This window comes from Ahaetulla prasina, chromosome 3, assembly GCF_028640845.1.
Source record: "Ahaetulla prasina isolate Xishuangbanna chromosome 3, ASM2864084v1, whole genome shotgun sequence".
In the NCBI taxonomy this organism is placed as follows: Eukaryota; Metazoa; Chordata; class Lepidosauria; order Squamata; family Colubridae; genus Ahaetulla; species Ahaetulla prasina.
The window spans coordinates 42,341,937-42,368,659 of record NC_080541.1 but is presented as its reverse complement, the minus strand read 5'-3'; the positions used below and the strand labels follow the sequence as shown (position 1 = coordinate 42,368,659).

General features: G+C 38.5%; 1 protein-coding gene and 1 long non-coding RNA gene across 5 annotated transcripts in view; one reads left to right on the top strand and one right to left on the bottom strand.

Annotated features, from left to right (window-relative positions):
- Positions 1–26,723, bottom strand: part of LOC131195681 (uncharacterized) — a 117,975-nt gene that overhangs the window by 47,573 nt on the left and 43,679 nt on the right. Inside the window, exon 4 of the long non-coding RNA XR_009154526.1 lies at positions 7,193–7,250. This is a non-coding gene — a long non-coding RNA (uncharacterized LOC131195681). The remainder of the gene's footprint in view (positions 1–7,192; positions 7,251–26,723) is intronic.
- The window catches only part of KCNB2 (potassium voltage-gated channel subfamily B member 2), a 209,794-nt gene that overhangs the window by 150,769 nt on the left and 32,302 nt on the right, over positions 1–26,723 (top strand). The gene's annotated exons all lie outside the window — the stretch shown is intronic.

Here is a 26,723-nt window from a genome sequence, read left to right as displayed (position 1 = left end):
TTTTTTTCATTGGTTTGAACAATTTGGAGTTTGAAAGAATATACGTCTATGGAGATTCTCAATCATCCACATCATGGATGTCCCAAAATTCAAGAGGCAATTGGATTTTATGGTCTTTCTTTGAATAATTTTCCCTTCTCATCCAACAAGCTTCTTCAGCTCTGACTGAATGGTGGCGAATGGAAGGATTTATAATCCTTACAGTCAGCTGGTCATTTGCATTCTTTTAGAGCAGGGGTGTCCAAACTTTTTTGAGTGAGGGCCAAATACAGAAAAATAAGCAAAGGCCCGGGCCACGGAGGGGGGGGGAATGGGCGTGGCTTATTTTGGGGTGTGGCTTGGTGGTCATGTGACTGGTGGGCGTGGCTAACTGCTCATGTGACTGAGTGGATGTGGCTATGGGCATAGAAACTACTCAGAGGGCTAAAAAAAGTAAATAGACTATATCAGAGGCCTGAAAACCTGGGACTTTACAATACAGATGGATACAGTCAGTCTACTAAAAAGCAACAATATGTGGATATCATCTTCAATTAAGGGGGGGAAATGTTTCATATTCATTCATCTTGGCCAGGGGTGTCCAAACTTGGTCCCTTAAAACTTGTGGACTTCAACTCCCAGAGTCCCTCAGCCAGCAAAGCTGGCTGAGGAACTCTGGGAACTGAAGTCCACAAGTCTCAAAGAGACCAAGTTTGGACACCCCTGTTCTAGACTCTCGATCATCCCTGTTGCTTCTCTCCAAATGTATCTAAATTGGTCTCAATCCATATTTGTGGTACTCAAAATTGGACCCTGTACTGAAAGTAAAGAATGATTAATGCAGAAAAAAGACCTATTTCTGATAATGCAAGATAAAATACATTTGCATTATTTATATCGCAGCCATTATTTATTGAATTTATATGCCTTCCATCTCTGTGATAATGCAACTCTGGGCATCATGTTATATGGCTGAGTCACATTCAGTTTGTAGTAACATAACAACATGCAATTCAATTTTCTTGATGAGTACCATTGATAGCTGGGGAATTCTGGGAGCTGAAGTCCACCTACTTTAAAGTTACCGAGTTTGTGTGTCCAATCACACCTGGCCAATAAAGAATTCAATTCAATTCAATTCAATTCAATTCTATTCTATTCTAATTCTATTTGTTTTTAATACCCCCCAAAATCCTTCTTTCTGTAGGGGGGGGGGTGGGGGGGTGCTGACTTTATACAGAATCTGTATAAAGGGGGGAAAAAACCCAATACCTCTGAGCATCTGTCGAGTAACCTGCGGACTCCCAGGGTATGAGCTTCACTCTTTGGGGTCTGGTGTTCTCCCCAGGAATTTCCACCCAGAAGCATCCACAAGAAAGAAGTTTATCCAAAAATTAAGATACCCCCTCGGGGGTGTCCCCTAGTCCGGCTATTCCTTTTCAAGATAATTGCAATTCTCCCATCGAGGCCCACCTGGATACTTCTGTTTTTCTCTCCAGACCGGGAGAAGGAAGAGGTACAGGAGAGGGATACTTATGGCTCCTGCAGGGATCAGCCCGCGGAGGGATTTAGGGTGAAAAGTGGTGGCTGCAGGCGCCGCCGAGTGGTTTGTCTTGGCAAGAGGCGGCGGCGGCGGCTCCAGTATCCGAGGGTAGCCATAGAAACCGGCACAGCGCCATAGCAAACTGGATCCTTCCTTCCCCCGGGACACAAGGAGGGAGGAGGCAAGACTGGCCGGATCCGCTCCGCGCGTCGGTCAAGCTGCGTCAAGGGCTGCAGCGGTAGCTGCGGGTGCGGTAAAAGCAAGAGGAGGAGGAAGAAGAGGAAGCGCCGGGGAAGGGAGGCAGAGCCCGCAGTCTCTGGGCCGGAGGAGTCGGGCCTTGGTTGCTGCCAGAGGAGAGCAGGTGGGGCAGCCGGAAGAGAGCAGCAAGGCGATCAGCCCCAGGCTGGCGATTCGAGCCCTGCAGATTGGAAGAAGCGCTGGGGAAAAGAGGGTTTCTTTGAAACTGGAGAAACCCGGAAGATACTCGGATCCTTCCCGGCAGACTCCTGGTTCCCGCTTCTGCAGAAGCCAGAAAATCCACCTTGCCCAGGTTTTCAAACCCTGGAAAGACTTTGGCTCGGATTTGGGTTTTGCATTTCTTATTCCTGAGATTTCTTCTTGCGCCGCCTAGCAGTCCGCTCATTTCCCACCCACCCTTAGAAATGGAGCGCTCCTTTTCCCCTGTCTAGACGGCAGGCGCTGTTAACCCTCCGAGCTTTTAACTCGGATTTGCGCGGAATTTACTTCAGTGCAACCAAGGCGCGTGGATTGATGTGTCCAGTTCGTGCAACACGCCCAGCAGGATTTTTCCCCCCGAATTGCATATTGGTTTGATCAATGCATTCCTTTGATTTAAAATTCCACCCAAGCCTCCAATTTTACACGGATTAAAAGACTGTCGGGTCTCTCCTTTTGGTGACGCTGCTTTCGCTTGCTGCCTCTTCGCGCTTGCTGCCTCCCCCTCGCCGTTATTCCCACCCGAGGAAGGCGAGGACAGAGCTGGTTATTCCCACCCGAGGAAGGCGAGGACAGAGCTGCTGGGCGGGCACGGCCAGCAGCCTCTTCGCTTGCTGCCGCCTCCCCCTCGCCGTTATTCCCACCCGAGGAAGGCGAGGACAGAACCCCTCCTCACCTGTTTCTCGATGGCGGCCCGAGGAAGGTGAGGGTAGAACTGCTGGGGGCAGGCACAGCCAGCAGCCTCTTTCCCGCTCGCCGCCTCCTCTGCCCCCTCCCTTCATTATTCCCCGCCCATGGGGAGGAGCCGCGGGCCTCGCAGCGCGAAAAGGGCCATTTTAAATTATACTTCCAGAATTTGCTGCGGGCCAAAAAAAACTGACCCGCGGGCCGCAGTTGGCCCGCGGGCCGTAGTTTGGACACCCCTGTTTTAGAGAATGGATTTTTTTAGAGGGCCACCTGGAGGTTTGTCATCAGAGTCACAGTCCTTTCAACATTCTCCACTGTAGTTGTGGAATAGTCCAGGAATGGGTGTTGCTACAGTCCGATCTGCCCAGAGACTGAGTCATAAAATCCTTAGATACGCCCTCTTGCCTCTCTGCTCTCCAGTTTTTTGGCTCAGTCAGTCCGATAGAGACTTTTTTTGTGTGCTCTGCGATTGTAGTGGATTATTCCTGGACTATTCTGGTCTAGGCCTCTTTTTTTTTTTTTTAATTCCTTTACTCTTTACTTCTACTCCTTAGAAGTTTGTTTGTTTTTTCCTTGAGCTTACTCAGGCAGCTCTCTTAGCGTTCTGGCTTATTCAGATTATATTGAAATGGCCGCGGCTTTTCAGGTCCCCCTCTTCATCAGGCAGGCTCCCATGCTGCCAATGAGCCAGGAACCCTCGCTGCTTGGAAGCACCTTGGAGCACTTTTGAAGTGCCCAGGAAGCAGCACTGCCTTGTGGGAAACCAACGGGCAGCTTTTGGCTTCAAGCCTTGCTCATTGCCACCGCCATCATTGGAGATTGCTACTTGCCGCTGTGGCCATCTTGCAACCGCCTCCACCACCACCATTTTAACACCGCCACTTTTTCAGCTGGCGCACATATTCGCTGTGGCATCTAATCAAATGTAAGTTGGCAGTCGGGCAGTTTTAAGCATAGTGCACTTGAGAACAATCCCAGTGCACGTGCAAACCTACCTAGATGACATTCTGGTCCAGGTCTCCCTTCCCAGGGCCAGAGAGGACCTGGACATAACAATTCAGGCTCTTCAGGAATATGCATTCCTGATCAACTACAAAAAGAGTCAACTGGATCCCTCCACTGTTATCACTCACTTGGGGGCAATCATCAACTCCTGCCGAGGGAAGGTCTTCCTCTCACCAGACAGACGGGAGAGCATAGGGGCCTTGATAGTTCAGATTCAACAGAACCCCAGGGTTCCCATTGCCACTCTACTGGGCAAGATGATTTCATGCATGGCCAAAGTCCATTGGGCCCGCTTACACACTCGCAGTCTCCAATGATTCATGTTCCCTCATCAGAAGGTAAAACTATCAAACTCGCTGATCAACGTCATGGTGTCATTGCCAGTCCTAAAGTCATTCCACCGGTGGGTATCATCAGCCCTCGACAAGGGCAGTGTCTTCAGGGAGCCCACCAGGATGACACTCACATCAGACACAAGTCTCTATGGCTGGGGGGCTCATCTCCAGGCCAAAGAAGCACAAGGTTGCTGGTCCCCGCAGGAACTTGTCAACAACATCAACTGACTTGAGCTGAGGGCAATTTATCTGGCCTACTGTCCCTTTTCGGGGCTCCATACAGGGGAGACATGTACTTGTTCTAACCAACAATGTCACAGTGAAAGCTCATGTCAACCGCCAGGGAGGAACCCACTCATGCCATCTCATTGAGGAATCCTTGCGGCTAGGAAAGTAGGTGGAACTGAACATGCTCTCCCTCAAGGCGGAGCACATTGCAGGGACATCAAATGCTCTAGCAGACTACATGAGTAGGATTACCATGGACAATGCCAAATGGCACTTCCACCTGGCAATTTTTCAGGAAATATGTGACAAGTTCGGACAACCGACTATAGACCTATTTGCTTCACTGGCAAATGCCCAACTGCCTTGTTTTTTCACAAGGTTTCCATCTCTGGGGACGGAAGGGACCAATGCCCTCCACTGCGCTTGGCCTCCAGGTCTTCTTTATGGATTCCCACTCTCCCCCTGATACCGAGAGTGATTCGGGGGGTGATTTTGGACAAGGCAGAGGTTATCCTGGTCACCCCACATTGGCCCAGGTGGCTGCGGTTCATGAGCTTAGTCAGCCTCTGAGCCAGGGAGTCTTGGAACACCCAGAGCCAGGGTGGCTCCAACTGACCACCTGGCACTTGAAGGGATCCTCCTAAGGAGGGACAAGTACTTGGACAAGGTCATACGAACCATCCAGGCCATCGACCACCAGAATCTACAATGCCACCTGGGCCGGGTTTGTCCGATGGTGTACATCGCATCATGTCTCCCCTACTTTGCTTCCGTTCTGTAGGTACTCAACTTCTTGCAGGAGAGTCTGAACAAAGGGTTGTTGCACAGTACCATTCTAAGGCAGGTTTGGCTCTTAAAGTGGCATTCCTGGTAGCTATAACATCGGCTAAGCACATACCCGAGATGGCAGCTTTTTCTGTTAGAGCTGGTCACTGCATATTTCATCTGGATAGGGTCATCCTGAGACCTGATCCCTCCTTCATCCCCAAGGTCAACTCCTGGTTCCAGAGAGCCCAGGAAGTCATCCTGCCAAACTTCTGTCCAGGGCTGTCCCATGCCCTGGAGAGATGTTGGCATACCTGGGATGTAAGGAGGGCTCTCAAGATCTATATCAAACAAGCCACACCCACCAGGAAATCTGAGGCTCTGTTTGTCTCCTTCCAGCCCTCTTCGTTGGGCACCAGGGTGTCTCCTGCAACTATTGGTAGCTGGCTGAAGACGAGTATTGCCAAAGCTTACCAGGTGCAGTCGAGTCTGGTTCCCAGATGGATAATTGCACACTTGACTAGAAGTGCAGCTACCACTGCTGCCTAGTCGACACAAGCTTCCCTGAAAAATATTTGCAGGGCAGCCACCTGGATTACGCCTTCGCCCTTCATTCGCCATTATAAGTAGGATGTCTTTGCATCAGCAGAGGCATCCTTCAGCAGGAGGGTTTTACAACAAGTGCATTTGGCCTCAGGGGCTCCAGATCCAATGACTACCCACCCTTAGGACAGCCAGGCTTTGGTATGTCCCATTCCTGGACTATTCCACAGTTACACTGGAGAAGGAACAGTGTCTCACCTGAATGGCTCTTCTTAGTAGCTGCGGAATAGTCCAGCCCCACCCTTGTGGCATAAGGTCTGGAGCCAGTTGTTTCTAACATTTTGCAAGCCTCTCTTTCAGCACGACTTCACCGAAAAACTGAAGAGTGAGAAAAGCAAGAGGGCGTGTCTAAGGATTTTATGACTCAGTCTCTGGGCAGATCCGACTGTAACAACACCCATTCCTGGACTATTCCGCAGCCACTGAGAAGAGCCGTTCAGGAGAGACAACGTTCCTTTCCAAGTAAGCTCCACACCCATTTTGCACTACTCAGGTGACCCTGATGACACAGATAAACCTCTAGGTGGCATCAACGACTCTCTAAAAGAATGCAAATGACCAGCTGTCTGCAAGGAGTATAAATCCTTCCATTCCCCACTATCCAGTCAGAGCGGAAGAAGCTTTTTAGATGAGAAGAGAAATGTCTTCAAAGAAAAAACAGAAAATCCAGTTGCCTCTTGAAAAAGCATCTTTGGGACATTGAAATAATATAATTCTAGTGCTATTTTTTACTCTTGTCAAGAGTTACATGCATGTTGACGTAGATCCTTCTGTGTTCCAGACAACTCCACACAAAGGAAACAGTGGAAAGTTTGAGCTTTTGTATTCAATACTTCCTTTGAACAGCATACTGTGGGTGGATCTAGGAGTGTACAAGCAAAAAAGATGTACTCATATAATTAGTACTAGGAACTGAGTCTTTTTCATGATGTAATACTAGCTTGGGGCAAAAATAGGCTGTTAAACTGAAAGTTCAATACTTACTTAGGGATATGCTCACTGAATTCCCTTGGTTTTATTTCTGAGTAGTCAGGCATAAGGTTACAATCTTGTTTTATTATATTAATGTATAGCGAGGGATATATTAAGTACTTTCAACTGTTACTCCTAATGAGATGCCAGATTTAATAGAGAATTAGTAAAATGGGTAAATAAAGCCAGTTTAAATATACAGTATATATAAACCTTATAGATAAAAACCTTACATATGTAAAAAAACTGTTCAACTGTTCAACTGTTATTCCTAATGAGATGCCAGATTTAATAGAGAATTAGTAAAACGGGTAAATAAAGCCAGTTTAAATATACAGTTATATATAAACCTTATAGATAAAAACCTTACATATGTAAAAAAAAAACCTCATTCTAGAAGGTAGATAATATATTTCCTATTCATATTGTAGTAAAGAGAAATGAGAAAGAGTTATTTGCTTTTGGTAGGGCAGGAGAGAATTTATTCTAGGGAGTCCCTGCTCATATTCTTGATTGTCTGAGGATATTTAATTTGATCTTCAGTAGTTTGATGTTCAGATGTACAAAGCAATAAAGACGAGAGAAGGAAGGAAGAGCCATTTTACAATAAAATGCTTACCTCTGATTGATTTGCACCTGTCTTCCACCCTTATGTTAGGATGCCAGTGAAATAATAGCTGAAATGAAATCATGATGGAAAGGTTCATGTTAACACAATTTATTACAGTTGAAATAGATTTTTCTTGAGGGAAAAAACAGTTCCATTAGCCAAACTTCTACATTTCATCCTTTTTATTTCAGAGTGGTTGGATGGATTTTTAAAAAAATTAATTTTAGGATGTAGTTTGAGAATTTGTTATTTCTGCAGTTTATTATATATTTTAGTGGTTTTTGAATACAATATTTATAACAGTTATAAAGTGAGTGAATAACACTGTCTAGAATTTGTCATTTATTATAGTTAAAGATTGATACTCACTGTTGAATTCAATGTTTGTATGATAAATTAGATGAATTTTGCATTTAGTAGGACAAAAGAGCCAGTTTGGCGTAGGGGTTAAGCTATTAGGCTAGAAAACGGGAGATGAGTTCTGCCTTAGACATAAAGCCAACTGGATGACCTTGGGTTAGCTACGTTCTCTCAGCCATAGGAAGGAGGCAATGCAAACTTCTGAAAACTCCTGACTTATCCAGGCAGTCTTTAAGAATCAAACCCAAATGAATGGAAGAAAAAAAATAAAAGGACAAAATGCTCTGCTCTTTTTAATGGATAGCCATGTTAATAAATACTTTGATATTAAGCTAATTATGTATTTATAACCCTATTTTTCATGTAATAATAACTGTTGTTATTATTATTATTACAGAAATTGATACAGCTAATGTTATCCTTGACTTGGCTTGTACATTACTTCTGTAATGTTGCAAATTGCATTTCTGGGATGCAGTAACAGCCAACGTAGTGTGTCTCATTCAATCATATAAGCTAGATAAGATGTGACAACTTTGGGAAGCAAGAAGCGAGATACAATGCCCAAAGCTGATAATCATTAAAACCTTAGGGCGTATTTGGAACAGTCTATGAGATGGTCTGTTAATTTCATACTAATGTAACATAATAGAAGTTGAGAGAGGATGAAAGATGGTATTCTTTTTTTTTAACGAATAAACAGAAAACATTATGCTGTTTTAATATATTGTACTATTTAACTTTGCCTTTAAACTATTTAAAGGAGCAATTGAGAAATACTGGCTAAATCTGTTTTATCCCAAATGCCCAGATGTTCCAAGGATAAAGGTGGAATCACAATTAAGTCTCATTCAGATGGCCATCTCCGATAGCACAAAGGGATGATTCTATAGAAGACACTAAAACACTAAAATATACACACCTTGGATATAAGTAGGATGAGCTTAAGCATAGCATCCGGCTTTGCAGTGCAAGTATTCCATATCCTGAAAAGGAAAAAAGAAAATCCCCCACCCCAAATCTATTTAATAGACGGGGAAATGTTTTTTCCAAGCCGAGTTCTACTTAGTACATGACATATTCAGAATTACAATGAGATGGTTTAGAGATTATTTTTGTCCATCGCCTATAGAGATATTTTTGTTCCTAATATTGCATTAGCCTGAGAAAGAAATTCAGGCTACGTTCTGTATCTTTCCAGGTATTGATGTTCCTTCAGAAGTTGTGGGAACTTCATCACTGGAAGCTTTCAAGAAGAGGCTGGACTGCCATCTGCTAGAAATGGTGTAGGGTCTCCTGCTGGGATGGGGGGTGTTTGGACTAGATGAACTACAAGGTCCCTTCCAACCCTGTTAATCGTTTGTTTTTCTGTTTGTTTGTTTGTTTATCTTCACATACTTCTATAGTCTCCAACATAAAATGTTCTATAATGCAACTAGAAATTATAAATTTGGCCGATAGACTGGAATTCAGTCTTTAAGATGCTCAAAGTCCAAAATTTCCACCAGATTTATGAACTCTTCTCAGAAGCTTGATATGGTTCCACTGTGCTAACCTGATGTTTCAAAACCATTCATGGTTTCTTCAAAGTGTTCCTCCCCCAAGCTGATGATGGGGAAAGATGTCAACTCCATTGTTTTTAGATAGTTGTGGCCATGCAGATTGCAAGTAGCAGGAATTGAAGTGAAATATTTAGAGAACACTATGTTGGGAAATGTATTTATGTTCCTGAAAATGAGAAAATGTTGGACCTGCCTCCATTCAAAGCTTAAGAAAGTTCACTCCATTGAATTAGAGAAGAGATACTTTTACTAAATTTGAAATGATAGCAGTGGAAACAAGGTTACACATTGAAAGTCACCCCAGGGTCCAGCACTGAGAGTCCAATCAGCATCCAATATGATGTTATGGGAAAGCTCCTCATCAGGTATTTCTCAAATCTGGAGTCTGAGGACGGTTGGCCTTGACAGAGTATAAACAACTCCACTCAGCAGCACCATAATTTATGAGTACAAACCTCCCTTACAGTTCTCATGGGACTACTACACAGCAGCTCGTGTCTCCATCCCAAATTCCCATGCCCCTCTCCCCATTTCTATGGCAGCTGATAGCAAGCACTCTGCAGCAACCCAAGCTGGAGATATGGCTGACATTCAGCAGAGTGGGAAATATTGCCCAGCCAGCATAGCCAAAAACTATTCTACTTGGGAATTCTGAACTCTGCATCTGAAAGGTGATTCCTGTAAACATTTTGGTCACAGCCTCTCATCAAGTCTTTTCTTTACAATGCTGCCATTTATCAACCAGTGGTGTGTCTTGAAGCAAAGAAGCATTTATTGCTCGGATTACTTTTTAATACTTGGAGCTTGAATGAAAGAGAAAATGAGGTCATGGCCTGTCTGAACAGATAAATGAGTATTCATGAAAGGCTTCAGACCACATTGAGCAAAAGCAAAATACTGTGTTACCTAATTTATACAAGCTAAATACAGTGCTACAGCTTATGAAAACACAGTTCAGTTCAAGGTCTTGTTTCCCAAATACCCTGACGGAAGAATGAATATACATTGGGAAGCTTAGGTTATTTATTGTGTGTGAAATAATATATATATTAAATGAAAGTCAGTTTCATTGATGTAATGGTTAAAGACATTGGATTAGAAGCCAGGATGCCATGAGTGCTAGACCTGCCTTAGGCAAAGAAGCCGGCTTGGTGATTGTGATCAGTCTCTCTCTTAATCCTAGGAAGAAGGTACTGACAAAACCACTTCTGAAAATATTGTTCTCATAGTTGCCTGAAATCAGGATTGACTTAATGGACAGTAACAACCATAATTTCAAAATTATTTTATTGGTTTGTAAAACCGCGGTGGCACAGTGGTTAGAGTGCAGTACTGCAGGCTACTTCTGCTGATCACCAGCTGCCAACAGTTTGGCAGATTGAATCTTACCAGGTTGACTCAGCCTTCCATCCTTCCGAGGTCGGTAAAATGAGGACCCAGATTGTTGGGGTTAGGGTTAGGGCTGTAAAGCACTGCAAAGCAGTATATAAATCTAAGTGCTATTGCTATTGCTAAAATATTCATAATACCAATTAGAAAAGAATACCTACAATGTAATTAACATACTACATTCCAAAAAGTAAAATCTTGCTGCAAACCAAAAATCCTTCTTTAAAATTAAGCTAAGTTTTTATTGAAAGTGACAAATTTTACCCTAAGGAAAACTGTTCTCAGACTTCCTGCTGCTTTCAGCTGCTGGTGAAAGATAAGCTTTCATTTTAAAAAAAGTAAACCTATGTTTTTTCTCCTTAGTGAGATATAGTAATGAATACACTAAGTTCTACCAAAGCAGTTCTTAGACACTGGCATAGGTCCTTCTTCTTTTGCATCCAATATTTCTGTCAATGTTTCATCAATTACTGTAGTGTTCCAACTTGGTAATGACTCAATAAGATTTAATTTTGTCTTCTAGTACTACAGCTTCTTGTAATTAATGAGTATTTTCTAAGATTTCTTGGATGTTCACATCCCTTTTATAAATAATTTCAATTATATTCCTTCCATCTTTGTACATTGGCTTTCTTTAACGTTATCAATTCAAGGCTGGAATCTCCTTCTCAGTTTAGAGATGTTTTGGAAGACTTTCTTTGATTTGCTGTTTCTGTTTCTGTCTTTGATTTGCTGTGTCTGTTTTTGTCATATATTTTTAATATCACTTCTAATGTCTTCTAACCGCCCTTTGAAATTCTATATTAAGTTCCTTTCTGAGGTTTTTTTTTTTTTTTTTGCTTTGGTTGTTTTCTCTTCTTGCCAATTTCTTACCATATGTTCTCACATCCAGTTTCCTGTCTTCTGTTCTTAATCTTTGGCATTCTCTTTCCACTTTTATTGTAGCAACCTTGGTTTCATTCATAGGTCTTCTGGTTCTCTATGGGGTTCAAGACTTCAAAGAAATTTTGATGTTCTCCTTGAAAATGGTGGATATATAGTCAAGGTAACACTATCACTTCGCGCCTGGACTACTGCAATGCTCTCTACATGAGGCTCCCCTTGAGGTACACCCGGAGACTACAGTTGGTTCAGAATGCGGCCGCGCGGGTGATAGAGGGAGCCACTCGTGGCTCCCATATAACACCGATCCTGCGCAGGCTGCACTGGCTACCTGTGGTTTTCTGAGTGCACTTCAAGGTGTTGGTTACCACCTTTAAAGCGCTCCATGGCATAGGACCGGGATATCTTCGGGACCGCCTTCTGTTACCACATGCCTCCCACCGGCCGGTACGCTCCCATAGAGAGGGTCTTCTCAGGGTGCCGTCAGCCAAACAGTGTAGGCTGGCGACCCCCAGGGGAAGAGCCTTCTCTGTGGGCGCACCTACCCTCTGGAACGAGCTTCCCCAGGACTTGACAACTTCCTGACCTCCGGACCTTTCGCATGAGCTGAAGACATATCTATTCTTTCGAGCAGGACTGGCTTAAATAGGGTTTTTAAATATGGATTTTATTGGGGTTTATTTTTTATATTTTGTATGGTATTTTAAATTTAGGCTATTTTGAATAAGTTTTTTAAAATGTGTTTTATTGTAATATATTGTATTATTTTATTTGCCTGTTCACCGCCCTGAGTCCTTCGGGAGAAGGGCGGTATACAAATTATATTATTATTATTATTATTATTATTATTATTATTATTATTATTATTATTATTATTATCATCATCATCATCATCATCATCATCATCATTATTATTATTATTATTATTATGGAATCTAGTTGGTTTACTTCTTCCACTTGACTTGATTTGTTCCACAGATAGCTCCTGTTCACACCTGCAGTTATAACTGATCTCTTCATATCATGATTTTTTTTGTGTTCTCTGTGTTCTCCATCTGGTCATGTTTTGGTAGAAACTGATGAGTCATTTTTTCTGTTTCATTTTAGTTTTCTAGTCCATTCAGTTGAAATACATTTTCTTCATTATTTTCAGCTCTGGAATTCTAGTCTCCAACTACAAGGAGCATATATTGCTTGCAAGTTTTATCCATTTCAAATGGACCCTGATCATAAAATTGCTCCACCTTCTCTTCTTTTAGAAATTAATAGATGGAAACTAATCAAGGAGAGAAGCAACTTTGAATTAAGGAGAAACTTTCTAACAGTGAGGACAATTAACCAGTGGAACAGATTGCCTTCAGAAGTTGTAGGTACTGCATCACTGGAGGTTTTTAAGAAAAGACTGGAAAACCACATATCTGAAACGGTATAGGGTGTCCTGCTTGAGCAGGGGGTTGGACTAGAAAGCCTCCAAGGTCCCTTCTAGTTCTATTCTGACTGATTGATTCTTTTGCATCAATCTTGCAACATGAACTTTGATAACTGTTTTATTATAAGATGACCTATAAAGTCTAATTAATATAATTTTGACTTCATTTGCATTGTATGCAAGTTCTGTTTTCTTCCCAATTATAAATGTAATGTCATCCTTTTTTAGTTTTTCATAAGATGGAATCTTGAGGGTTTTGTATCTCCAGGTCTGGTGACATGTCATCTTTCCCCTGGATGGATCTGGTTTGCTATTTGGGAGTCCTCCTAGACTCACAGCTCCTGCTCAATGAGAGCTCCTGGAAACTACAATTGTTCCAGGATTCAGCGGCATACACAGTGTTGAGTATCTATAGGTTTGACTATATTACACCTGTTAGGAAATTGTTATTTGTCTAACTAGTTGGCCAGGCAATATATAAACCAACTATGTATGTTTGCAGTAAGAAAGGTATTATATTGCTTTAAGGCTGTGCTGCATCATCATGCATCCTGATTGGCTGAGCTCTGTAGCCAATGTACATAAGGAAAGCTAAATGATGGCTTGTGGGGACTCTACAGCATTGTTACCTGATGATATGCTGCAACTGTATATTTGAGCTCTATGCATGATCAATGCTTGATCATGGCTATTTACTGATTCCTCAATATTTACTGACTGTTATTGAACTGTGTTTGGCTGAACCTAAAGATCTGGTTTGTTGTGCAAGTCTACGTTTGGTAAGAAGACTTGATATTTGTAATATCCCTGGACTGGCTTTATATGTGTATGACCTGGATTGTTTTGGACTATGATTTTGCTTTTCCCTAAAAGTAAAGTAATATCAAACCCCAGTTTGTCTATGTAGTAACTGTTACTGTCCACAGCCAGTCTCAGTCACTTTCATCCGTAATCTCAACGGATACTCTGCTCAATAGTCCACAACCTTGGTTGTGAGCCCAGATTACCCTTAACAACACCCCGGTTGCATAAGCTGCGTGGTCCCTCAGTTTCTTCCCGCATACAGTTCATGGTGTTGATTGTTACCTTTAAAGCCAACATGAATAGGACCTTGTTAACCCTAGGAAAAAGTTCAAACAAGAAGTACAACAATGAATATTAGCTCTCTCTTTATTGTAAAGTTTCATTAACTGAATCTTGCAAGTCTGAAAGTACTCCTCCCTCCCACCCTCCCTTTTTTTTTTTACTCTCTGAAAAACTAGGGAGGGTACCTTCTAAAATACTTTCCATGTCCCCTCTGCTTTAATGAACTGAGATATCTTTTGCATGACAGCTCTTTAGTTTTCAGGTTTTCCCAGGATTGCCCCTTCCTGACATTATCAGCCTATCCCACCAGAGCAGATAGGATGGGCATGCTCCAAGTCCCTTGCTTTAAACATTGCAACCTTGTAAGTCATTGGAAGCAGTAGTGGGTTTCAAATCCCATCGCCGCCAGTTTTCTCGTGGGCGCGCATGCACTCATGCACATGTGTGATGCCTCTGCGCATGCGCAGAGATATCAGGGTGGTGAACGGAGCCTCCTGCTCTGTTGCTACCGGTTTGCCTGATCTGGGGTGAACTGGTAGCAACCCACCACTGATTGGAAGCATAACCCTGACTTGTGACAAAATATGACAGCCTTACGCCTACCCTTTTAACCTTCAGAAGAGCACTCAAGATCTGCTGTGCCCCCAAATATTGGGAAAAGGTAAGGTTGGTTAGAGTGGGAGAGATTGTGTAGGTTGCATCAGGGGAATTTGACTTTGGTGTCAAGTTTTTCTGCTGGTGGTGGGGTTGTTTTATTGTTTTTGTTTTTATAGTTTTATTCATGGTTGTAAGCCACTCAGAGTATGGTTTTAAGATAATTATCTATGCAAATATTTAAAATAAATACATAAAAATGCTTCTGAGGTTTCGTATTTCCAATGTACTTCCCTTTGTAGTTTCAGATTTTCTTTTCCTGAATACAAATTTTAACAGCTAGATGCTAAAAGGCTTTAATATAGTTGTATCATAAACACTATTTGTATTGCTAAAATAATAATGATAATAATAATAATAATAATAATAATAATAATAATAATAATAATAATAATAATATAACTTTTCCTGAGTAAAATGTTGAGTGCCATTCAATCTGACAGGCCTATCATTTATTTATTTATTTAAAATTTATCTCTCACTGTCCAAAGCAATCATCCAGCACTATATCATCAATCACTTTATATTGTCTGTCCTTAATATAGGATAATGCAGTATAAATGGATATCTTTGCCATTGTCACTAAAGAGATTGTACACCTCCAACACTCTCCTGTATCATTTCTGTCCATAGTAGGTGCTGATTACTTTAGCTGCGCAGCTGGTATGATTTTCATGCCTTGAGTCACCTTGTTGAGATGATATTATATTCATTTTGTTTCCTTTTCCATGTCAGCAATAGATTGCACTCGGTAAGAAGATGATTTTAGTGAGTTGTGGAAAGGCAGAAACTTGACCCTGAAGCCTTATCTAAGTATTCGTTTTTCTTGTATGAGGGCTAAATTATGTGGTAGGACAGTAGGAGCACGTTGTCTTTTGTGCCTTCAGTGTCAAAGTTGTTTTTTCATTCAGAAGAGAAGTCTGCTTAAAGGTGTGTAGGTGGCTTACTCAACTGAATCTCCTCACGACATAACATGGCTGTCAGCAATGCAGCATCCACAAAGCAAAATCCACAACTCTTCCCCACAGATTTACTGTATGAGCAGAATTCAGAATTTTATATTTGAAAGGAGGAGGGAGAAAAGATGGCCATTAGCCAGTGCTTGTCTCTCTAATCTGCTTTAATGTGGAGCCAATTTTATTCTGAGAAGTGGAAAAAATGAGTTCAATTATATAATAGCAATACTTAATTAATGCATTATTAAATCACTACAATTATTACAACATTATTAAACCCATAAGTGTAATAATTATGGGACGTCCCAAGTGACAATAATATTAATCTTCAAGGATCTTTCTTAACAGCACACTTTAAACAGCAGTAAAAGTCAAGAGAGAAGCCACCATTCATATCTCCAAGGAAACACTGTTCCCTGAAGTTAAGGCCATAATTAAAAAGGCAATGATTTCTCATTTCCCCCAAATTTTCCTCAGGGAAGATGCCCTCAGTATTCCTATTCAGGACATGAATACTGCAGGGATAGGTTCAATTAGAAGCACAGTCTTGCAGATAGTTCCTTAATTAATTAATTAGGGATTGATAAGTCACTACCAATGCTTTGAATTGTACCTAATAGACTATTAGTGGCTGTAGAGAGAAAGGATGATGGCTTTGATAGAATTATGTCAGCTCTATTTCCAAGGTAACAGGGGCAAAATATACTTGAAGCGCATCACAGATGGATAGTAGTCTATTTGAAAGAGATCCATCTCCCTAACTACAAGAACTTGCAATGCTTGTATTATGTATGAGTGATAGATATGAGTGCCAACAAGTAGGTTCCTGTGTTTTCTACCAGTTATAGCTTGCAAATCATCTTCAGAGACTAGTTCATGTAGAACACATTGTAGTAAGAGTTAACAAGGATATAACTTACTCTTCAGGGCTTCTTTCCTAGAAGGCTGAAACTGGTACATCATCCAAAATTGGTGAAAGTCTTCCCTAGGCACAGCGTTCACCTGGGAAAGTTTCTGACGAGTTTGAATTTGAAACTGGTGTAATATAGCACAAAACTGAACAGCATTATCATAGCCCAATATTTCCAATTCCCAACCTTTGAAGATGGACCTGAAGGACATCATGAAGAGCCGAGGTGGCACAGTGGTTAGAGTGCAGTACTGCAGGCTACATCAGCTGACTGCTAGCTGCAGTTCAGCAGATTGAATCTCACGGGCTCAAGGTTGACTCATCCTTCCATCCTTCCGAGGTGGGTAAAATGAGGACCATGATTGTTGGGGGCAATAAGCTAACTCTGTAAACCGCTTAGAGAGGGCTGTGAAGCACTATGAAGCAGTATATAAGTAAGTGCTATTTCTATTGCTTTCAGTGGTTTCAAATGCCACTGAAAGACCCAAAGGGACAGGAATGGTTCACCCCACCATCCAGGAGCTGAAAAAGGTCAAGCAACAGGACAACCAATGTGGCTTTTGCCTCTGAAGCTAAACTGGAAAAGATCAAGGTAATCTATTTCATTTAGGTCACTATGTAAGCCCACTACTCACTCCCCAACTTTTCCTACAAAGGATAGGTTGGAGATTGATGTCCAACATGGGCATCTCGGTAACATGACAAACTAACATTTTTTTTCAAATGACATATAGATAATATCCCTGACTAATCAATACCGTTCCTCAAATTTTTAATGTTTCAATAAGTCTCTTGTGATCTATTTTTATCATCAGGCCTGGAGATCCCAGGGGACTAGAAATACCTTAAAGTGGCTCTAGTACCAGACAGTTGTATTTTTAATGACTAATTTAATAATTGCTTGTAATTGATTTATTGTTTTATTTTAATAAAACAATAAATGCTGCCCAAAGTCATTTCATATGAGATTGACAGTGATAAAAATTTATTAAATAAATAAATAACATGCAGCACTGCTTGCATTGTCCAGCAGAATATCTACTACTTCACCCTCAGAATCCAGATTACTTTATAAGTAACTCAAAGTGGCAAACATACATAATAGTCCTTTCTCCTCCTATTTTCCACACAACAACAATCCTGTTTGGCCCAAAGTCACCCTATCAGTTTTCATGCCTAAGGTGGAACTAAAACTCACAATTGCCTCGTTTCTAGCCTGATGCTTTAACTGCTAGACAAAACTGCCAGAAATTAGCAACCTTATATTATCTTAGCCTAGACATCTCTTCTGCAAAATTATCTGAAATATAACAAAATATGTTGAATGAGACTGCTAACAGCTTACACAATTTTAGATGCTGCGGAGGTAATTTTGGGATGCCAGAATTTACAGGAGTGCCGTGGACCAAACCATATATATTGCCTCATTAATCATTTAGGCCTGAAGTATAAACGCCTTAATTTTTTAGAACTCAATTTAGCTCACTCAGATACAACAAAACACACTCCTTAAAAGTTAAAGAGAGTCTCCATAGAAATTTGTTTTTTTTATTAAAGAACAAATTTACAGAAGGCAATTTAAGGTGATGTTTCTCCCTGATGTTCTCTTCCCTTACTTGTTCATACAAGTTCAAAAATGTTAATAATTTGACTATATTAATGCTGATTTTAAATTTATGGAATTAAATCTGAACAATAGGCAATATATTTTCTAAAATATGTTTTAAATCCATCTAAGTAAGTATTTAACCATATCAGGCTCATGAGCATTAGACACATCCTTAAAGATGTTATACCCTGCCTACTACCAAGTGTTACACTGTTACTGAAATTTCTCAGTGGGATTTGAGTAATCATTTTAGTCACTAAGAAGCAGATCAAAGGTCATCTTCAAAAACTTAACTGTGATTCATTCATCTTTTTCATGTTCCAGCAATGTATGTTGTCCTGAATGCTGCTTGTTGATTTGATTTGAATTTGATTTTTGTGCTCCTCTAATTTTGTTGAAATTCACAAGACAAAGGAAAGATGGAAGACTGCTAACTTTCAGTATTTATCTTAATTAAGTAATGTGGACATATTACAAAACAGCACATTGTCTTCCATCTGTTTGCCCATTCTAATGACCTGTTTTCTAAAAGGAACTGAAGCTTTATTACATTGGAAATTGAAGAATAAGGAGCAGATCTGGTGTCAAGCTGGGAAAAATCTCTTCAAATAACAAGTAACAGAACATAGGTTTGAACTCAGAATAAATCCCATATTTTGGTCAAGTGATAATGAAGTATTGAAAAGTCAAAATAGTATTTTTGCAGCTACCTTTCTTAGAATTAGTTTGTTCAGCATTAATCTTGAAAAAGAGATTTTGAACACTTGCTCTTTAAAGCAACTTGTAAACTTTATAATGATTTAACATGTGTGATAGGTTTGTGGATGCTCCATAACATTTACTACATCTTTAATCCATGTATTTACCATTAAGGTATTTACCATTTTATATCAACGTAATATATAAATAAAACAGTATAAATATTCAGTACACCATAGAGAAAAACGATTGATTCTCTAATCAAGGGGTGGGGGTTATTTATTATTTTATTATTATTTATTATTTTTATTTCTTCTACGTTGGTTTTTTTTTTTTTTTGGTAAGCCACTTGGAGCTGCCGTGAGTGAGTAGGTGGCTATATAAATTTTCCAAAATAAATAAAAGAAATTGATCTGATATTTTCTCAAATCTGTTTAATTTGCTAATTTATTAGCCTTGATGGGTTAATATTATGTTTCTTCCATGCTTTTTACATTTTAGAACCTCACACCCATTTAATATAAATTAGGGGCACGAAACCTGGATTGCAACATTTGACTAATCAATCACAAGACATAAAATGAAAGATGATGATAGGATAAGTGATAGTGTAGTGTCATCAGGAGATGACCCTGATTAAAGGCAAGAGCCATTGTATGAGCAAAGTCCAAGAAACAAGAATTTCTTCTTGGAGAAGATGAACTCTCTTACCAACACTGATAGGGCAAACCACTAATACATATTTAAAAACAGCAAGCCATCTAGCACTGATGTTGTTACCTAGTTGGCTAATTAAACAAAAACAGCCAAGATCAGAGAGCATCAAGGGTAGAAATAATAATATACTTTGTCTTAATCTTGATCAAATAAACCAACATTATATTCTTTCCTTTTATTTCTAACAGTCTTAATCTGTAATTCATTCAACTATTATCATAGGATTTTATTTCTTTTCTTTTCTTCTTTGTTCCATTCTGCAGAGTTCTTTAAGGTTTTAACAATCCTCTTTTGTGAATCCAATAGGAAAAACTATCCACTCTCTTGATTTGTCATTTGTATTTCCATTTTAAATTTTAAAACTTCACCAGTTTCTTTTGTGTCCAGGAAAACATCATTTCTAAGTCATTGTCATGGCCAATCAGTTGTAAATCCATTTTCAATGCCATCTCTATCTTGTCAGATAAAATTTGTTCTGCATTTGTCATTTCTTCAATAACATGTTTTGGACATAGTCTATTCATAGAATCAGACATCCTTACTGACATTGATGATATTGTGGTTACTAATTTCTGATTCCATTTTTCAAAAAGTATCCTTCAATATTTTTATTGTTATATTGTTTTGCATCATTTTATAGACTTGTATATCTTTCCTCTATCTAATATATTTAAAAACAGCAAGCCATCTAGCACTGATGTTGTTACCTAGTTGGCTAATTAAACAAAAACAGCCAAGATCAGAGAGCATCAAGGGTAGAAATAATAATATACTTTGTCTTAATCTTGATCAAATAAACCAACATTGTATTCTTTCCTTTTATTTCTAACAGTCTTAATCTGTAATTCATTCAACTATTATCATAGGATTTTATTTCTTTTCTTTTCTTCTTTGTTCCATTCTGCAGAGTTCTTTAAGGTTTTAACAATCCTCTTTTGTGAATCCAATAGGAAAAACTATCCACTCTCTTGATTTGTCATTTGTATTTCCATTTTAAATTTTAAAACTTCACCAGTTTCTTTTGTGTCCAGGAAAACATCATTTCTAAGTCATTGTCATGGCCAATCAGTTGTAAATCCATTTTCAATGCCATCTCTATCTTGTCAGATAAAATTTGTTCTGCATTTGTCATTTCTTCAATAACATGTTTTGGACATAGTCTATTCATAGAATCAGACATCCTTACTGACATTGATGATATTGTGGTTACTAATTTCTGATTCCATTTTTCAAAAAGTATCCTTCAATATTTTTATTGTTATATTGTTTTGCATCATTTTATAGACTTGTATATCTTTCCTCTATCTAATATATTTAGCCCCCTGTAGTGTCCAGTTGTTGAAATTGCTTGTATTTTTATGCCATGTAAAAACCAAAAGAGGATATATTTCCTACAACTATACATCTACACTATCTAATTTGCAAATGAACAATGTTTGTATTCAACAAAAGAGAATAGTTAGGCTGTGTAATTCACGGAAGGCCAGCTTCTGTTTCTTACTTGTTTCAGTCGAAGTATTACAAATAAAGTCTTGATAAAAAATATTATATATCATTCAGAGATCTAAATTGGGGTGTGTGTCTTTTCTAGCTTTGTCATCTGGATATGAAACCGTTCTTTCTTCTATCGTTTTATAATTTATAATTTAAGTCTGACTTTTTTTCCATGTTCCCCTTTTGTGTGAAGACTTTAGATCAGTTATTTCAATCCTTTTTCTATTAATTATTTAAATTATATCACTAAAACATTTTCTGTCAGTTACTATAAAACATTTTCTTTAAACTGGTGTTTAAAATTTAAATATTTAGTGTGAAAGTCACCAATTAGTCACATATTAATAAATTCATTTGAGACACAGAGCCTTATATTTATTTATTTTATTTTATTTATTTATTTATTTTGTCACAACATCATACAAAAAGATTATATAGTATATACACATATAAACATATATAGGAAGAAGAAAAGAAAAACAATAGGACAGGAACGGTAGGCACGTTTGTGCGCTTATGCACGCCCCTTATGGTCCTCTTAGGAATGGGGTGAGGTCAATAGTAGAAAGTTTTTGGTTAAAGCTGTTAGGATTATGGGAAGAGACCACAGAGTCAGGTAAATATTTATATTTATATTTTTACCGGATTCTAATTTCTTTTGAAGAGTGATTGGTAGTTCTTTCTGTTATGAAAAATAATTTCACAGTGATCTAAAGAATAGTATAATTAGGTCCTGTGTAGAGGATTATTGAAAATAACATTCTGGTTACAAAAAGGAAAGTTTTTTCCTCATATTTTTATGAGTACTTTAATCAATTAATCAATTAAAGCATCAATTATGTACATTCATAAAAGCAAAAGATTCACTTCTGGTTCTGAATGAACATAGTTACTTATGGCAGACTTCCTTAAATCAGTGTAAGTTAATTAACTTAATTTTCATTTATTCAACGGATTTACTTGAAGTCTAATTAAATTTAGGCCAATTCAAGTATATGTAGGATTATTTATTATGAAAATACAATCTTAATATTCAGTTGAAAAGTCTTACTGAATTTGGTGATGTTACTCCCAGGTAGGAAAATTACAATTGTAAAACTAAGATTATTTATTTATTTGTTTGTTTGTTTGTTTGTTTCCTTTGATTAAGTCTTTATTCCTGTGACTGCACAGAGAAGTGAAGGAAGTTTTCTTGGCAACATTTGCAGAAGTGATTTGCCAATGCATTGTTTCTAAAGCAGAGAAGGGTCATTGTTCCAAAGTCATCCAATTGGCTTTCATGCCTAGAGCAAGACTAGTTTCTTTCATACCTAAGCCATGGCTTAACCATTAGACCAAACTTCCCTTATAATGACTATAATTCAGTGCTTCCTATCTTGGCATTGGGCATACCAGTTGGAAATTCTCGAAGTCATCTATCTATGGAGATTCTCAGTCATCCAGGTCATGGTTGTCCTCAAAGTGGTTTTTCAAAAGGCAATTGGACTTTTTTCCCCCCTTGAAGATGGCTTTACTTCTTATCCAAGAATATTCTTCTGGAAGTCATCATGCCAATATAAAAATACACATGCTTGAGCCCTAGGATGAGGCTTATATATTTCACGTAAGAGATTGATGTTGTTTATAAAAGACATGTAATATGATGTGATTTCTCTGATTAATAAACAGATATTGCAAGCAGATTTCAATAGTCTATTGTTAGTGGGCACTTGCATTTCTGAATAAAATCAGTTTCTGCTTTACCAGAAATCCTTAAAATTTAGATGTAAGTCCCCCGTGTTCAATGAGATAATATTTTTAAGTAAATCTGCATGAGATTGAGAATTTTATTGTGAAAAATATATAAAAGTAGAAAGACAGGCATAGAGGCGGGATTTTAAAAAAACTAACATTTAGGGATATTCCCAAGCATTATTAAGAAATACTAGTTTTTCCAGCATTACTGGATATACATTGTGAATCTGAAAGTTTGGAGTGATATAGAAAATATTTGTTCTCTCTGTTTTGAAAGATATTTTTTCATGTCAGGGAAAGAACAGAGGATACCCCTGGAAAAAAACTGTTCTGTAGGAAAGCAAAAGACAATTAAGGCAAATTGAATAGGATTCTATATATAGCAAAGATGTACATTCATTCTTAGCACTTTCTTCTTTTTTGAGCTGGTGATGTTCTGAAGTTCCCAGGTACATTTAGAAAAGCTTTACATCTTTATTAAATTATCACTCAGAAATGGCTGATTACTATACAGACCTCAGAATTTATCGATGTAAATAAATTCTGAGATTTTCAACAATTACAGTCGGGGATAGTTTGAACACAATAAACATGTAAATAAATATGTAATAAACATGTAAAAACTATTAGTCTTTACAAGTTTGACTATTAAACATGTAAAGACTATTAGTCTTCTTATCTGACATAGGGAATTTAATGGAAATAATAGTTTGAGGACTATGCTTAATTAAGGTAGGCATACAGATTATGATTTGAAGTTAAATGACATTTTTCTATATCAGTTTTAGCACTTTACCCTTCCAAGCAGCCATTGTTTTCCAGTTGCTCTTTAAAGATTTAATTTTAATTGGTTATATCAAAGATGATGTATGGTAAAGCAAAAGATGTGGCAGAGACAGTTTTTTAAAAGTTTACATGCCCATATTATAGTAATTGAAACAGAAAAAATACCAATACTATGAACAATTCAGTTTACCAAATAACAAATTATTAAACCTACAAACATGGCTTTTATTCTTCATTTCAACTGATTTAATGCATTCCAGATGCATTGGAGTAATACCCGCAAACTTTCCAGTCAGTTTGTGTTGTCTTCTTCAAGAAGAAAGATGCCAAGATGAAGAAGACTGCTGGAATCACAAAGGTTCTATTGAACTCAATGGGTCTTAGTTCAGAGAAAACATAGTTTGTGAGGTCCTGTCAGTCTGCATGTCATTTCTTGTCAATGTGTACAGCAGTGCTGAAACTAGAGTGCTTATTCGCCTCAATACTTGATTAGCCAAACTGTCTGGCTATTTATAATAAATGAATTGTGTACGTTCGTAAGATATAGCCATTACATTCATCAGTGTTTCAACATTTCAGGTATGTAAATTAGATTTGAAAGCTGTCATCAGTCAACTCAGCTCTTAATCATAGGTTGGAACACTTTTCCACCCATCTCAAATTAAACAGATTGGAGTACTGTGCTCAACTAAATGTTAAAACTCATTGACTTCTGGATTTCAAATATCCTGTGGGGGGCAAATGTTATTTAAAAAAAAAAGAATGTAAAACAAATCAATTGGAACTTTCTTACTATGTGATTTTCCTTGACACAGAATTGACCAAATATTTCCAATTTATTGTTCCAAATAGAGAACCATTCTTGGATCCCCTTGTGCAAATTAACAATAATGCCCACTTGATGAAAACCATTGATCCTACAGAGCTCTAATGCACTATTTGATGCTGTTGAAGTGCAAAGGAATATTATTGAAAGCTAATTCAGAAGTTCATTCAAATAATACGTGACATATTTATGTACAGCCCTTATACTATAATATCTTTGCTTCGTGTCTACTGTAAAAGTTTGGAAACAATGTTGTAAAGAAGGGCTTTGAGCAAATCTGTTTTAGCTTTCAGAATAGATGCTTTCCTGAAACATTTGTCACTTGTACTTTATAGTGCACAGATTTTATGGCTCAAGGCAGAGACTCTCAATATGTTTGAAGTTGTAACAGAATGTGCTCTGTCAACTGCACTATAGCAAGTTCATCAGACAAGATGCTGCTTCTGTAGTAAGCACTTAATTTGATATTTTCATGTCCTGTCCTGACATTTTAGAGAACTATTATACTGAGTCTACATCACCTCATGAAGTATTGAAGACATGAAATCAGCCTATATTCTAAGCATAGAAATAGTTGAATTGGGATTTAGGCTGAGCGGTATTAAAACCCTTTTGCTACCTCATGTACAAGAACTGACATAAAGGAGGACAGCATAAATTTTTGACAATGATAGTCCATTTGGGGATTGAAATTCTAGATAACCACTGGAGGACAGAAAAAGAGATACAGAAAACTTTTAACTCTTTGCTGCCATCTAGGTCGTATATTTGGGGAAAGCTGAAATGTGAACAAAATGGGGGCAAAGACAGAGAGACTTCTTAACCACCAGATATTTGCAGCCATCATTCTATTTCTTTCCCAAACTCCACATGGGAATACTATTTTGTGATAATATAGAATTTCTAGGGAGGAAAATAGGACATTTGCTTCAGAGAAGTGTCCAGGGAATTCTAAAATACCATTGCACTGCGTTTACTCCTAGATTGATTCTAAATAAAAGTAAATGCCGTCAGCCAATATGTTCTCTTTGCTACTGAGATGAAGCTAGCAGGAAAACTAAAAATGACAAAGGAATCTGTTTTTCTCAATCGTTTTGCCTGTTTGCATATATCTCAATTTCAACTTAACAGCTTTCAAATGAGAACTTTTACCACTTCAAAGATTGTCTTGCTTCAGAAGAAATGAATAAGTGCACAGAAATGAAAAAGAACAAGGAGTTATTGGAGCATTAAGCATGAATATAATATACAGTATAAGGGAATGGCATCAAGGTAAGGTTTTTCATAATGTGGCGACAAATGATGTCACCTCCTGTTATCTAGGCAAACAAAATATAAGTAGAAGAGATTGATTTGAATACTGCAGTAAAAATATCAGTTATTCTATACATCGGATGCATCGGTGCAGAAAGAAAAAAAGTAAGTAGTGAATTCAAAAGGATATGAAATGCAAAAAGTACACACTGACAGTTACACTGAAGCTACTGATAGATTTTATTGCTTTCCATGAGTGCCCACTTTAAGCTTATGAATAAGAGGATCAGGAGGTGCTGGTATGTTTTTCCACAGGTTTAGAATATAGCAATAGCAATAGCACTTAGAGTTATAAACCGCTTCACAGTGCTTTACAGCCCTCTCTAAGCGTTATACAGAGTCAGCATATTGATCCCAACAATCTGGCTCCTCATTTTACCGATCTTGGAAGGGTGGAAGGCTGAGTCAACCTTGAGCCGGTGAGAATTGAACTGCTGGCTATCAGCAGAATTAACCTGCCATACTGCATTCTAACCACTGTGCCATCACGGCTCATTGGCCATTCTAAAACTTTGTTCATTTATTCTTTCTTACGTGGATTGGTCTATTTCTACTAAATAAACAATAAAGATGTTTTGCCCATCAAGATGTCCTTGTGCAAACATCACAAAAAACACAATTTGTGTTATTTCTGCAATGGTAATATGACACCATCATAGATATCTATGTTTTTAAGCAATCCTAACTGTTTGCACTGTTTGCATACACTAGTCTTACTCTTTTTCAGGGTAAACCGTGTTCTGCAGTGCATAAAAAATAAACAAATTAATGGCACGAAATAAAAAAAATTAAACACAGCTAACACTAGTTTATAATAAAAATAAAAGAAAATATGGGTCCATGTAGATTAAAATGCTATCTAGAACAGCTCCACCTTTAACATCTACCGAAACAGGGATGGTATATGGTTTACTTAAGCATTGATTGCAACATCAGCCATAATGGGTTGAGTTGACATATAGCATAGCTTACAAACCACAGTGCCTTGATTCACATAATATACCAATCTAAAATCAAATAACCCACATTCTATCTTAAATGTGATCTATGAATTTGGAAGGGTATTTTTCTTTGACATGATCAATAAAATGATCATTACTAATAATGTATTTGGGGCTTGCTGTTTTTCAATC